The 11016-nt window shown below is 50.0% G+C and overlaps 38 non-coding genes across 38 annotated transcripts; all 38 read right to left on the bottom strand.

Moving 5' to 3' along the window:
* Window positions 1-131: 131 nt before the first annotated feature.
* LOC127758447 (5S ribosomal RNA) lies at window positions 132-250 on the bottom strand. Its single transcript, XR_008013810.1, has one exon. It is a non-coding gene; the product is annotated as a 5S ribosomal RNA (ribosomal RNA).
* A 171-nt stretch (window positions 251-421) lies between these two features.
* On the bottom strand, window positions 422-540 carry LOC127758446 (5S ribosomal RNA). The gene has a single exon (XR_008013809.1). It is a non-coding gene; the product is annotated as a 5S ribosomal RNA (ribosomal RNA).
* Window positions 541-711: 171 nt separating this feature from the next.
* LOC127758445 (5S ribosomal RNA) lies at window positions 712-830 on the bottom strand. The gene has a single exon (XR_008013808.1). It is a non-coding gene; the product is annotated as a 5S ribosomal RNA (ribosomal RNA).
* Window positions 831-1001: 171 nt separating this feature from the next.
* LOC127758444 (5S ribosomal RNA) lies at window positions 1002-1120 on the bottom strand. Its single transcript, XR_008013807.1, has one exon. It is a non-coding gene; the product is annotated as a 5S ribosomal RNA (ribosomal RNA).
* Window positions 1121-1291: 171 nt separating this feature from the next.
* Window positions 1292-1410, bottom strand: LOC127758442 (5S ribosomal RNA). Its single transcript, XR_008013804.1, has one exon. It is a non-coding gene; the product is annotated as a 5S ribosomal RNA (ribosomal RNA).
* Window positions 1411-1581: 171 nt separating this feature from the next.
* On the bottom strand, window positions 1582-1700 carry LOC127758441 (5S ribosomal RNA). The gene has a single exon (XR_008013803.1). It is a non-coding gene; the product is annotated as a 5S ribosomal RNA (ribosomal RNA).
* Window positions 1701-1871: 171 nt separating this feature from the next.
* On the bottom strand, window positions 1872-1990 carry LOC127758440 (5S ribosomal RNA). The gene has a single exon (XR_008013802.1). It is a non-coding gene; the product is annotated as a 5S ribosomal RNA (ribosomal RNA).
* Window positions 1991-2161: 171 nt separating this feature from the next.
* On the bottom strand, window positions 2162-2280 carry LOC127758439 (5S ribosomal RNA). The gene has a single exon (XR_008013801.1). It is a non-coding gene; the product is annotated as a 5S ribosomal RNA (ribosomal RNA).
* A 171-nt stretch (window positions 2281-2451) lies between these two features.
* LOC127758437 (5S ribosomal RNA) lies at window positions 2452-2570 on the bottom strand. Its single transcript, XR_008013800.1, has one exon. It is a non-coding gene; the product is annotated as a 5S ribosomal RNA (ribosomal RNA).
* A 173-nt stretch (window positions 2571-2743) lies between these two features.
* On the bottom strand, window positions 2744-2862 carry LOC127758436 (5S ribosomal RNA). The gene has a single exon (XR_008013799.1). It is a non-coding gene; the product is annotated as a 5S ribosomal RNA (ribosomal RNA).
* Window positions 2863-3033: 171 nt separating this feature from the next.
* LOC127758435 (5S ribosomal RNA) lies at window positions 3034-3152 on the bottom strand. Its single transcript, XR_008013798.1, has one exon. It is a non-coding gene; the product is annotated as a 5S ribosomal RNA (ribosomal RNA).
* Window positions 3153-3323: 171 nt separating this feature from the next.
* LOC127758434 (5S ribosomal RNA) lies at window positions 3324-3442 on the bottom strand. The gene has a single exon (XR_008013797.1). It is a non-coding gene; the product is annotated as a 5S ribosomal RNA (ribosomal RNA).
* Window positions 3443-3612: 170 nt separating this feature from the next.
* Window positions 3613-3731, bottom strand: LOC127758433 (5S ribosomal RNA). The gene has a single exon (XR_008013796.1). It is a non-coding gene; the product is annotated as a 5S ribosomal RNA (ribosomal RNA).
* A 171-nt stretch (window positions 3732-3902) lies between these two features.
* Window positions 3903-4021, bottom strand: LOC127758432 (5S ribosomal RNA). The gene has a single exon (XR_008013795.1). It is a non-coding gene; the product is annotated as a 5S ribosomal RNA (ribosomal RNA).
* Window positions 4022-4192: 171 nt separating this feature from the next.
* Window positions 4193-4311, bottom strand: LOC127758430 (5S ribosomal RNA). The gene has a single exon (XR_008013793.1). It is a non-coding gene; the product is annotated as a 5S ribosomal RNA (ribosomal RNA).
* Window positions 4312-4482: 171 nt separating this feature from the next.
* LOC127758429 (5S ribosomal RNA) lies at window positions 4483-4601 on the bottom strand. Its single transcript, XR_008013792.1, has one exon. It is a non-coding gene; the product is annotated as a 5S ribosomal RNA (ribosomal RNA).
* Window positions 4602-4772: 171 nt separating this feature from the next.
* LOC127758428 (5S ribosomal RNA) lies at window positions 4773-4891 on the bottom strand. The gene has a single exon (XR_008013791.1). It is a non-coding gene; the product is annotated as a 5S ribosomal RNA (ribosomal RNA).
* Window positions 4892-5062: 171 nt separating this feature from the next.
* Window positions 5063-5181, bottom strand: LOC127758427 (5S ribosomal RNA). Its single transcript, XR_008013790.1, has one exon. It is a non-coding gene; the product is annotated as a 5S ribosomal RNA (ribosomal RNA).
* Window positions 5182-5352: 171 nt separating this feature from the next.
* On the bottom strand, window positions 5353-5471 carry LOC127758426 (5S ribosomal RNA). The gene has a single exon (XR_008013789.1). It is a non-coding gene; the product is annotated as a 5S ribosomal RNA (ribosomal RNA).
* A 171-nt stretch (window positions 5472-5642) lies between these two features.
* On the bottom strand, window positions 5643-5761 carry LOC127758425 (5S ribosomal RNA). Its single transcript, XR_008013788.1, has one exon. It is a non-coding gene; the product is annotated as a 5S ribosomal RNA (ribosomal RNA).
* Window positions 5762-5932: 171 nt separating this feature from the next.
* Window positions 5933-6051, bottom strand: LOC127758424 (5S ribosomal RNA). Its single transcript, XR_008013787.1, has one exon. It is a non-coding gene; the product is annotated as a 5S ribosomal RNA (ribosomal RNA).
* A 171-nt stretch (window positions 6052-6222) lies between these two features.
* On the bottom strand, window positions 6223-6341 carry LOC127758423 (5S ribosomal RNA). The gene has a single exon (XR_008013786.1). It is a non-coding gene; the product is annotated as a 5S ribosomal RNA (ribosomal RNA).
* Window positions 6342-6512: 171 nt separating this feature from the next.
* On the bottom strand, window positions 6513-6631 carry LOC127758421 (5S ribosomal RNA). The gene has a single exon (XR_008013785.1). It is a non-coding gene; the product is annotated as a 5S ribosomal RNA (ribosomal RNA).
* A 171-nt stretch (window positions 6632-6802) lies between these two features.
* LOC127758420 (5S ribosomal RNA) lies at window positions 6803-6921 on the bottom strand. The gene has a single exon (XR_008013784.1). It is a non-coding gene; the product is annotated as a 5S ribosomal RNA (ribosomal RNA).
* Window positions 6922-7092: 171 nt separating this feature from the next.
* LOC127758418 (5S ribosomal RNA) lies at window positions 7093-7211 on the bottom strand. The gene has a single exon (XR_008013782.1). It is a non-coding gene; the product is annotated as a 5S ribosomal RNA (ribosomal RNA).
* A 171-nt stretch (window positions 7212-7382) lies between these two features.
* LOC127758417 (5S ribosomal RNA) lies at window positions 7383-7501 on the bottom strand. The gene has a single exon (XR_008013781.1). It is a non-coding gene; the product is annotated as a 5S ribosomal RNA (ribosomal RNA).
* Window positions 7502-7672: 171 nt separating this feature from the next.
* Window positions 7673-7791, bottom strand: LOC127758416 (5S ribosomal RNA). The gene has a single exon (XR_008013780.1). It is a non-coding gene; the product is annotated as a 5S ribosomal RNA (ribosomal RNA).
* Window positions 7792-7962: 171 nt separating this feature from the next.
* On the bottom strand, window positions 7963-8081 carry LOC127758415 (5S ribosomal RNA). The gene has a single exon (XR_008013779.1). It is a non-coding gene; the product is annotated as a 5S ribosomal RNA (ribosomal RNA).
* A 171-nt stretch (window positions 8082-8252) lies between these two features.
* LOC127758414 (5S ribosomal RNA) lies at window positions 8253-8371 on the bottom strand. Its single transcript, XR_008013778.1, has one exon. It is a non-coding gene; the product is annotated as a 5S ribosomal RNA (ribosomal RNA).
* A 171-nt stretch (window positions 8372-8542) lies between these two features.
* Window positions 8543-8661, bottom strand: LOC127758413 (5S ribosomal RNA). The gene has a single exon (XR_008013777.1). It is a non-coding gene; the product is annotated as a 5S ribosomal RNA (ribosomal RNA).
* Window positions 8662-8832: 171 nt separating this feature from the next.
* On the bottom strand, window positions 8833-8951 carry LOC127758412 (5S ribosomal RNA). The gene has a single exon (XR_008013776.1). It is a non-coding gene; the product is annotated as a 5S ribosomal RNA (ribosomal RNA).
* Window positions 8952-9122: 171 nt separating this feature from the next.
* Window positions 9123-9241, bottom strand: LOC127758411 (5S ribosomal RNA). The gene has a single exon (XR_008013775.1). It is a non-coding gene; the product is annotated as a 5S ribosomal RNA (ribosomal RNA).
* A 171-nt stretch (window positions 9242-9412) lies between these two features.
* Window positions 9413-9531, bottom strand: LOC127758410 (5S ribosomal RNA). The gene has a single exon (XR_008013774.1). It is a non-coding gene; the product is annotated as a 5S ribosomal RNA (ribosomal RNA).
* Window positions 9532-9702: 171 nt separating this feature from the next.
* LOC127758409 (5S ribosomal RNA) lies at window positions 9703-9821 on the bottom strand. The gene has a single exon (XR_008013773.1). It is a non-coding gene; the product is annotated as a 5S ribosomal RNA (ribosomal RNA).
* A 171-nt stretch (window positions 9822-9992) lies between these two features.
* Window positions 9993-10111, bottom strand: LOC127758407 (5S ribosomal RNA). Its single transcript, XR_008013771.1, has one exon. It is a non-coding gene; the product is annotated as a 5S ribosomal RNA (ribosomal RNA).
* A 171-nt stretch (window positions 10112-10282) lies between these two features.
* On the bottom strand, window positions 10283-10401 carry LOC127758405 (5S ribosomal RNA). The gene has a single exon (XR_008013770.1). It is a non-coding gene; the product is annotated as a 5S ribosomal RNA (ribosomal RNA).
* Window positions 10402-10572: 171 nt separating this feature from the next.
* LOC127758404 (5S ribosomal RNA) lies at window positions 10573-10691 on the bottom strand. Its single transcript, XR_008013769.1, has one exon. It is a non-coding gene; the product is annotated as a 5S ribosomal RNA (ribosomal RNA).
* A 171-nt stretch (window positions 10692-10862) lies between these two features.
* LOC127758403 (5S ribosomal RNA) lies at window positions 10863-10981 on the bottom strand. Its single transcript, XR_008013768.1, has one exon. It is a non-coding gene; the product is annotated as a 5S ribosomal RNA (ribosomal RNA).
* Window positions 10982-11016: the final 35 nt, after the last annotated feature.

Genomic DNA, 11016 nt, shown 5'->3' with positions numbered 1-11016 from the left:
GGCGTAACTTTCTCATACGGACTCGGAATCAGGCAAATGATATATCCACGGACATCTACAGAAAATGTTACATCCGATTCTCCGCAGCTCTCGCCCAAGGAGCGGCACAACACGAGGGACGCAGAAAAGGAGGGATGCAACACGAGGACTTCCCAGGAGGTCACCCATCCTAGTACTACTCTCGCCCAAGCACGCTTAACTTCGGAGTTCTGATGGGATCCGGTGCTTTAGTGCTGGTATGATCGCATCCGATATGTCTAGGCGTCATTCGGATGTCATTTCTTAAAATAGGCGTAACTTTCTCATACGGACTCGGAATCAGGCAAATGATATATCCACGGACATCTACAGAAAATGTTACATCCGATTCTCCGCAGCTCTCGCCCAAGGAGCGGCACAACACGAGGGACGCAGAAAAGGAGGGATGCAACACGAGGACTTCCCAGGAGGTCACCCATCCTAGTACTACTCTCGCCCAAGCACGCTTAACTTCGGAGTTCTGATGGGATCCGGTGCTTTAGTGCTGGTATGATCGCATCCGATATGTCTAGGCGTCATTCGGATGTCATTTCTTAAAATAGGCGTAACTTTCTCATACGGACTCGGAATCAGGCAAATGATATATCCACGGACATCTACAGAAAATGTTACATCCGATTCTCCGCAGCTCTCGCCCAAGGAGCGGCACAACACGAGGGACGCAGAAAAGGAGGGATGCAACACGAGGACTTCCCAGGAGGTCACCCATCCTAGTACTACTCTCGCCCAAGCACGCTTAACTTCGGAGTTCTGATGGGATCCGGTGCTTTAGTGCTGGTATGATCGCATCCGATATGTCTAGGCGTCATTCGGATGTCATTTCTTAAAATAGGCGTAACTTTCTCATACGGACTCGGAATCAGGCAAATGATATATCCACGGACATCTACAGAAAATGTTACATCCGATTCTCCGCAGCTCTCGCCCAAGGAGCGGCACAACACGAGGGACGCAGAAAAGGAGGGATGCAACACGAGGACTTCCCAGGAGGTCACCCATCCTAGTACTACTCTCGCCCAAGCACGCTTAACTTCGGAGTTCTGATGGGATCCGGTGCTTTAGTGCTGGTATGATCGCATCCGATATGTCTAGGCGTCATTCGGATGTCATTTCTTAAAATAGGCGTAACTTTCTCATACGGACTCGGAATCAGGCAAATGATATATCCACGGACATCTACAGAAAATGTTACATCCGATTCTCCGCAGCTCTCGCCCAAGGAGCGGCACAACACGAGGGACGCAGAAAAGGAGGGATGCAACACGAGGACTTCCCAGGAGGTCACCCATCCTAGTACTACTCTCGCCCAAGCACGCTTAACTTCGGAGTTCTGATGGGATCCGGTGCTTTAGTGCTGGTATGATCGCATCCGATATGTCTAGGCGTCATTCGGATGTCATTTCTTAAAATAGGCGTAACTTTCTCATACGGACTCGGAATCAGGCAAATGATATATCCACGGACATCTACAGAAAATGTTACATCCGATTCTCCGCAGCTCTCGCCCAAGGAGCGGCACAACACGAGGGACGCAGAAAAGGAGGGATGCAACACGAGGACTTCCCAGGAGGTCACCCATCCTAGTACTACTCTCGCCCAAGCACGCTTAACTTCGGAGTTCTGATGGGATCCGGTGCTTTAGTGCTGGTATGATCGCATCCGATATGTCTAGGCGTCATTCGGATGTCATTTCTTAAAATAGGCGTAACTTTCTCATACGGACTCGGAATCAGGCAAATGATATATCCACGGACATCTACAGAAAATGTTACATCCGATTCTCCGCAGCTCTCGCCCAAGGAGCGGCACAACACGAGGGACGCAGAAAAGGAGGGATGCAACACGAGGACTTCCCAGGAGGTCACCCATCCTAGTACTACTCTCGCCCAAGCACGCTTAACTTCGGAGTTCTGATGGGATCCGGTGCTTTAGTGCTGGTATGATCGCATCCGATATGTCTAGGCGTCATTCGGATGTCATTTCTTAAAATAGGCGTAACTTTCTCATACGGACTCGGAATCAGGCAAATGATATATCCACGGACATCTACAGAAAATGTTACATCCGATTCTCCGCAGCTCTCGCCCAAGGAGCGGCACAACACGAGGGACGCAGAAAAGGAGGGATGCAACACGAGGACTTCCCAGGAGGTCACCCATCCTAGTACTACTCTCGCCCAAGCACGCTTAACTTCGGAGTTCTGATGGGATCCGGTGCTTTAGTGCTGGTATGATCGCATCCGATATGTCTAGGCGTCATTCGGATGTCATTTCTTAAAATAGGCGTAACTTTCTCATACGGACTCGGAATCAGGCAAATGATATATCCACGGACATCTACAGAAAATGTTACATCCGATTCTCCGCAGCTCTCGCCCAAGGAGCGGCACAACACGAGGGACGCAGAAAAGGAGGGATGCAACACGAGGACTTCCCAGGAGGTCACCCATCCTAGTACTACTCTCGCCCAAGCACGCTTAACTTCGGAGTTCTGATGGGATCCGGTGCTTTAGTGCTGGTATGATCGCATCCGATATGTCTAGGCGTCATTCGGATGTCATTTCTTAAAATAGGCGTAACTTTCTCATACGGACTCGGAATCAGGCAAATGATATATCCACGGACATCTACAGAAAATGTTACATCCGATTCTCCGCAGCTCTCGCCCAAGGAGCGGCACAACACGAGGGACGCAGAGAAAAGGAGGGATGCAACACGAGGACTTCCCAGGAGGTCACCCATCCTAGTACTACTCTCGCCCAAGCACGCTTAACTTCGGAGTTCTGATGGGATCCGGTGCTTTAGTGCTGGTATGATCGCATCCGATATGTCTAGGCGTCATTCGGATGTCATTTCTTAAAATAGGCGTAACTTTCTCATACGGACTCGGAATCAGGCAAATGATATATCCACGGACATCTACAGAAAATGTTACATCCGATTCTCCGCAGCTCTCGCCCAAGGAGCGGCACAACACGAGGGACGCAGAAAAGGAGGGATGCAACACGAGGACTTCCCAGGAGGTCACCCATCCTAGTACTACTCTCGCCCAAGCACGCTTAACTTCGGAGTTCTGATGGGATCCGGTGCTTTAGTGCTGGTATGATCGCATCCGATATGTCTAGGCGTCATTCGGATGTCATTTCTTAAAATAGGCGTAACTTTCTCATACGGACTCGGAATCAGGCAAATGATATATCCACGGACATCTACAGAAAATGTTACATCCGATTCTCCGCAGCTCTCGCCCAAGGAGCGGCACAACACGAGGGACGCAGAAAAGGAGGGATGCAACACGAGGACTTCCCAGGAGGTCACCCATCCTAGTACTACTCTCGCCCAAGCACGCTTAACTTCGGAGTTCTGATGGGATCCGGTGCTTTAGTGCTGGTATGATCGCATCCGATATGTCTAGGCGTCATTCGGATGTCATTTCTTAAAATAGGCGTAACTTTCTCATACGGACTCGGAATCAGGCAAATGATATATCCACGGACATCTACAGAAAATGTTACATCCGATTCTCCGCAGCTCTCGCCCAAGGAGCGGCACAACACGAGGGACGCAGAAAGGAGGGATGCAACACGAGGACTTCCCAGGAGGTCACCCATCCTAGTACTACTCTCGCCCAAGCACGCTTAACTTCGGAGTTCTGATGGGATCCGGTGCTTTAGTGCTGGTATGATCGCATCCGATATGTCTAGGCGTCATTCGGATGTCATTTCTTAAAATAGGCGTAACTTTCTCATACGGACTCGGAATCAGGCAAATGATATATCCACGGACATCTACAGAAAATGTTACATCCGATTCTCCGCAGCTCTCGCCCAAGGAGCGGCACAACACGAGGGACGCAGAAAAGGAGGGATGCAACACGAGGACTTCCCAGGAGGTCACCCATCCTAGTACTACTCTCGCCCAAGCACGCTTAACTTCGGAGTTCTGATGGGATCCGGTGCTTTAGTGCTGGTATGATCGCATCCGATATGTCTAGGCGTCATTCGGATGTCATTTCTTAAAATAGGCGTAACTTTCTCATACGGACTCGGAATCAGGCAAATGATATATCCACGGACATCTACAGAAAATGTTACATCCGATTCTCCGCAGCTCTCGCCCAAGGAGCGGCACAACACGAGGGACGCAGAAAAGGAGGGATGCAACACGAGGACTTCCCAGGAGGTCACCCATCCTAGTACTACTCTCGCCCAAGCACGCTTAACTTCGGAGTTCTGATGGGATCCGGTGCTTTAGTGCTGGTATGATCGCATCCGATATGTCTAGGCGTCATTCGGATGTCATTTCTTAAAATAGGCGTAACTTTCTCATACGGACTCGGAATCAGGCAAATGATATATCCACGGACATCTACAGAAAATGTTACATCCGATTCTCCGCAGCTCTCGCCCAAGGAGCGGCACAACACGAGGGACGCAGAAAAGGAGGGATGCAACACGAGGACTTCCCAGGAGGTCACCCATCCTAGTACTACTCTCGCCCAAGCACGCTTAACTTCGGAGTTCTGATGGGATCCGGTGCTTTAGTGCTGGTATGATCGCATCCGATATGTCTAGGCGTCATTCGGATGTCATTTCTTAAAATAGGCGTAACTTTCTCATACGGACTCGGAATCAGGCAAATGATATATCCACGGACATCTACAGAAAATGTTACATCCGATTCTCCGCAGCTCTCGCCCAAGGAGCGGCACAACACGAGGGACGCAGAAAAGGAGGGATGCAACACGAGGACTTCCCAGGAGGTCACCCATCCTAGTACTACTCTCGCCCAAGCACGCTTAACTTCGGAGTTCTGATGGGATCCGGTGCTTTAGTGCTGGTATGATCGCATCCGATATGTCTAGGCGTCATTCGGATGTCATTTCTTAAAATAGGCGTAACTTTCTCATACGGACTCGGAATCAGGCAAATGATATATCCACGGACATCTACAGAAAATGTTACATCCGATTCTCCGCAGCTCTCGCCCAAGGAGCGGCACAACACGAGGGACGCAGAAAAGGAGGGATGCAACACGAGGACTTCCCAGGAGGTCACCCATCCTAGTACTACTCTCGCCCAAGCACGCTTAACTTCGGAGTTCTGATGGGATCCGGTGCTTTAGTGCTGGTATGATCGCATCCGATATGTCTAGGCGTCATTCGGATGTCATTTCTTAAAATAGGCGTAACTTTCTCATACGGACTCGGAATCAGGCAAATGATATATCCACGGACATCTACAGAAAATGTTACATCCGATTCTCCGCAGCTCTCGCCCAAGGAGCGGCACAACACGAGGGACGCAGAAAAGGAGGGATGCAACACGAGGACTTCCCAGGAGGTCACCCATCCTAGTACTACTCTCGCCCAAGCACGCTTAACTTCGGAGTTCTGATGGGATCCGGTGCTTTAGTGCTGGTATGATCGCATCCGATATGTCTAGGCGTCATTCGGATGTCATTTCTTAAAATAGGCGTAACTTTCTCATACGGACTCGGAATCAGGCAAATGATATATCCACGGACATCTACAGAAAATGTTACATCCGATTCTCCGCAGCTCTCGCCCAAGGAGCGGCACAACACGAGGGACGCAGAAAAGGAGGGATGCAACACGAGGACTTCCCAGGAGGTCACCCATCCTAGTACTACTCTCGCCCAAGCACGCTTAACTTCGGAGTTCTGATGGGATCCGGTGCTTTAGTGCTGGTATGATCGCATCCGATATGTCTAGGCGTCATTCGGATGTCATTTCTTAAAATAGGCGTAACTTTCTCATACGGACTCGGAATCAGGCAAATGATATATCCACGGACATCTACAGAAAATGTTACATCCGATTCTCCGCAGCTCTCGCCCAAGGAGCGGCACAACACGAGGGACGCAGAAAAGGAGGGATGCAACACGAGGACTTCCCAGGAGGTCACCCATCCTAGTACTACTCTCGCCCAAGCACGCTTAACTTCGGAGTTCTGATGGGATCCGGTGCTTTAGTGCTGGTATGATCGCATCCGATATGTCTAGGCGTCATTCGGATGTCATTTCTTAAAATAGGCGTAACTTTCTCATACGGACTCGGAATCAGGCAAATGATATATCCACGGACATCTACAGAAAATGTTACATCCGATTCTCCGCAGCTCTCGCCCAAGGAGCGGCACAACACGAGGGACGCAGAAAAGGAGGGATGCAACACGAGGACTTCCCAGGAGGTCACCCATCCTAGTACTACTCTCGCCCAAGCACGCTTAACTTCGGAGTTCTGATGGGATCCGGTGCTTTAGTGCTGGTATGATCGCATCCGATATGTCTAGGCGTCATTCGGATGTCATTTCTTAAAATAGGCGTAACTTTCTCATACGGACTCGGAATCAGGCAAATGATATATCCACGGACATCTACAGAAAATGTTACATCCGATTCTCCGCAGCTCTCGCCCAAGGAGCGGCACAACACGAGGGACGCAGAAAAGGAGGGATGCAACACGAGGACTTCCCAGGAGGTCACCCATCCTAGTACTACTCTCGCCCAAGCACGCTTAACTTCGGAGTTCTGATGGGATCCGGTGCTTTAGTGCTGGTATGATCGCATCCGATATGTCTAGGCGTCATTCGGATGTCATTTCTTAAAATAGGCGTAACTTTCTCATACGGACTCGGAATCAGGCAAATGATATATCCACGGACATCTACAGAAAATGTTACATCCGATTCTCCGCAGCTCTCGCCCAAGGAGCGGCACAACACGAGGGACGCAGAAAAGGAGGGATGCAACACGAGGACTTCCCAGGAGGTCACCCATCCTAGTACTACTCTCGCCCAAGCACGCTTAACTTCGGAGTTCTGATGGGATCCGGTGCTTTAGTGCTGGTATGATCGCATCCGATATGTCTAGGCGTCATTCGGATGTCATTTCTTAAAATAGGCGTAACTTTCTCATACGGACTCGGAATCAGGCAAATGATATATCCACGGACATCTACAGAAAATGTTACATCCGATTCTCCGCAGCTCTCGCCCAAGGAGCGGCACAACACGAGGGACGCAGAAAAGGAGGGATGCAACACGAGGACTTCCCAGGAGGTCACCCATCCTAGTACTACTCTCGCCCAAGCACGCTTAACTTCGGAGTTCTGATGGGATCCGGTGCTTTAGTGCTGGTATGATCGCATCCGATATGTCTAGGCGTCATTCGGATGTCATTTCTTAAAATAGGCGTAACTTTCTCATACGGACTCGGAATCAGGCAAATGATATATCCACGGACATCTACAGAAAATGTTACATCCGATTCTCCGCAGCTCTCGCCCAAGGAGCGGCACAACACGAGGGACGCAGAAAAGGAGGGATGCAACACGAGGACTTCCCAGGAGGTCACCCATCCTAGTACTACTCTCGCCCAAGCACGCTTAACTTCGGAGTTCTGATGGGATCCGGTGCTTTAGTGCTGGTATGATCGCATCCGATATGTCTAGGCGTCATTCGGATGTCATTTCTTAAAATAGGCGTAACTTTCTCATACGGACTCGGAATCAGGCAAATGATATATCCACGGACATCTACAGAAAATGTTACATCCGATTCTCCGCAGCTCTCGCCCAAGGAGCGGCACAACACGAGGGACGCAGAAAAGGAGGGATGCAACACGAGGACTTCCCAGGAGGTCACCCATCCTAGTACTACTCTCGCCCAAGCACGCTTAACTTCGGAGTTCTGATGGGATCCGGTGCTTTAGTGCTGGTATGATCGCATCCGATATGTCTAGGCGTCATTCGGATGTCATTTCTTAAAATAGGCGTAACTTTCTCATACGGACTCGGAATCAGGCAAATGATATATCCACGGACATCTACAGAAAATGTTACATCCGATTCTCCGCAGCTCTCGCCCAAGGAGCGGCACAACACGAGGGACGCAGAAAAGGAGGGATGCAACACGAGGACTTCCCAGGAGGTCACCCATCCTAGTACTACTCTCGCCCAAGCACGCTTAACTTCGGAGTTCTGATGGGATCCGGTGCTTTAGTGCTGGTATGATCGCATCCGATATGTCTAGGCGTCATTCGGATGTCATTTCTTAAAATAGGCGTAACTTTCTCATACGGACTCGGAATCAGGCAAATGATATATCCACGGACATCTACAGAAAATGTTACATCCGATTCTCCGCAGCTCTCGCCCAAGGAGCGGCACAACACGAGGGACGCAGAAAAGGAGGGATGCAACACGAGGACTTCCCAGGAGGTCACCCATCCTAGTACTACTCTCGCCCAAGCACGCTTAACTTCGGAGTTCTGATGGGATCCGGTGCTTTAGTGCTGGTATGATCGCATCCGATATGTCTAGGCGTCATTCGGATGTCATTTCTTAAAATAGGCGTAACTTTCTCATACGGACTCGGAATCAGGCAAATGATATATCCACGGACATCTACAGAAAATGTTACATCCGATTCTCCGCAGCTCTCGCCCAAGGAGCGGCACAACACGAGGGACGCAGAAAAGGAGGGATGCAACACGAGGACTTCCCAGGAGGTCACCCATCCTAGTACTACTCTCGCCCAAGCACGCTTAACTTCGGAGTTCTGATGGGATCCGGTGCTTTAGTGCTGGTATGATCGCATCCGATATGTCTAGGCGTCATTCGGATGTCATTTCTTAAAATAGGCGTAACTTTCTCATACGGACTCGGAATCAGGCAAATGATATATCCACGGACATCTACAGAAAATGTTACATCCGATTCTCCGCAGCTCTCGCCCAAGGAGCGGCACAACACGAGGGACGCAGAAAAGGAGGGATGCAACACGAGGACTTCCCAGGAGGTCACCCATCCTAGTACTACTCTCGCCCAAGCACGCTTAACTTCGGAGTTCTGATGGGATCCGGTGCTTTAGTGCTGGTATGATCGCATCCGATATGTCTAGGCGTCATTCGGATGTCATTTCTTAAAATAGGCGTAACTTTCTCATACGGACTCGGAATCAGGCAAATGATATATCCACGGACATCTACAGAAAATGTTACATCCGATTCTCCGCAGCTCTCGCCCAAGGAGCGGCACAACACGAGGGACGCAGAAAAGGAGGGATGCAACACGAGGACTTCCCAGGAGGTCACCCATCCTAGTACTACTCTCGCCCAAGCACGCTTAACTTCGGAGTTCTGATGGGATCCGGTGCTTTAGTGCTGGTATGATCGCATCCGATATGTCTAGGCGTCATTCGGATGTCATTTCTTAAAATAGGCGTAACTTTCTCATACGGACTCGGAATCAGGCAAATGATATATCCACGGACATCTACAGAAAATGTTACATCCGATTCTCCGCAGCTCTCGCCCAAGGAGCGGCACAACACGAGGGACGCAGAAAAGGAGGGATGCAACACGAGGACTTCCCAGGAGGTCACCCATCCTAGTACTACTCTCGCCCAAGCACGCTTAACTTCGGAGTTCTGATGGGATCCGGTGCTTTAGTGCTGGTATGATCGCATCCGATATGTCTAGGCGTCATTCGGATGTCATTTCTTAAAATAGGCGTAACTTTCTCATACGGACTCGGAATCAGGCAAATGATATATCCACGGACATCTACAGAAAATGTTACATCCGATTCTCCGCAGCTCTCGCCCAAGGAGCGGCACAACACGAGGGACGCAGAAAAGGAGGGATGCAACACGAGGACTTCCCAGGAGGTCACCCATCCTAGTACTACTCTCGCCCAAGCACGCTTAACTTCGGAGTTCTGATGGGATCCGGTGCTTTAGTGCTGGTATGATCGCATCCGATATGTCTAGGCGTCATTCGGATGTCATTTCTTAAAATAGGCGTAACTTTCTCATACGGACTCGGAATCAGGCAAATGATATATCCACGGACATCTACAGAAAATGTTACATCCGATTCTCCGCAGCTCTCGCCCAAGGAGCGGCACAACACGAGGGACGCAGAAAAGGAGGGATGCAACACGAGGACTTCCCAGGAGGTCACCCATCCTAGTACTACTCTCGCCCAAGCACGCTTAACTTCGGAGTTCTGATGGGATCCGGTGCTTTAGTGCTGGTATGATCGCATCCGATATGTCTAGGCGTCATTCGGATGTCATTTCTTAAAATAGGCGTAACTTTCTCATACGGACTCGGAATCAGGCAAATGATATATCCACGGACATCTACAGAAAATGTTACATCCGATTCTCCGCAGCTCTCGCCCAAGGAGCGGCACAACACGAGGGACGCAGAAAAGGAGGGATGCAACACGAGGACTTCCCAGGAGGTCACCCATCCTAGTACTACTCTCGCCCAAGCACGCTTAACTTCGGAGTTCTGATGGGATCCGGTGCTTTAGTGCTGGTATGATCGCATCCGATATGTCTAGGCGTCATTCGGATGTCATTTCTTAAAATAGGCGTAACTTTCTCATACGGACTCGGAATCAGGCAAATGATATATCCACGGACATCTACAGAAAATGTTACATCCGATTCTCCGCAGCTCTCGCCCAAGGAGCGGCACAACACGAGGGACGCAGAAAAGGAGGGATGCAACACGAGGACTTCCCAGGAGGTCACCCATCCTAGTACTACTCTCGCCCAAGCACGCTTAACTTCGGAGTTCTGATGGGATCCGGTGCTTTAGTGCTGGTATGATCGCATCCGATATGTCTAGGCGTCATTCGGATGTCATTTCTTAAAATAGGCGTAACTTTCTCATACGGACTCGGAATCAGGCAAATGATATATCCACGGACATCTACAGAAAATGTTACATCCGATTCTCCGCAGCTCTCGCCCAAGGAGCGGCACAACACGAGGGACGCAGAAAAGGAGGGATGCAACACGAGGACTTCCCAGGAGGTCACCCATCCTAGTACTACTCTCGCCCAAGCACGCTTAACTTCGGAGTTCTGATGGGATCCGGTGCTTTAGTGCTGGTATGATCGCATCCGATATGTCTAGGCGTCATTCGGATGTCATTTCTTA

Source organism: Oryza glaberrima, unplaced genomic scaffold, assembly GCF_000147395.1.
Source record: "Oryza glaberrima unplaced genomic scaffold, OglaRS2 ChrUN-Ctg38, whole genome shotgun sequence".
Classification (NCBI taxonomy): Eukaryota; Viridiplantae; Streptophyta; class Magnoliopsida; order Poales; family Poaceae; genus Oryza; species Oryza glaberrima.
Note: the sequence above shows the minus strand (reverse complement) of the source record. Positions and strands in the feature narration are given on the sequence as shown.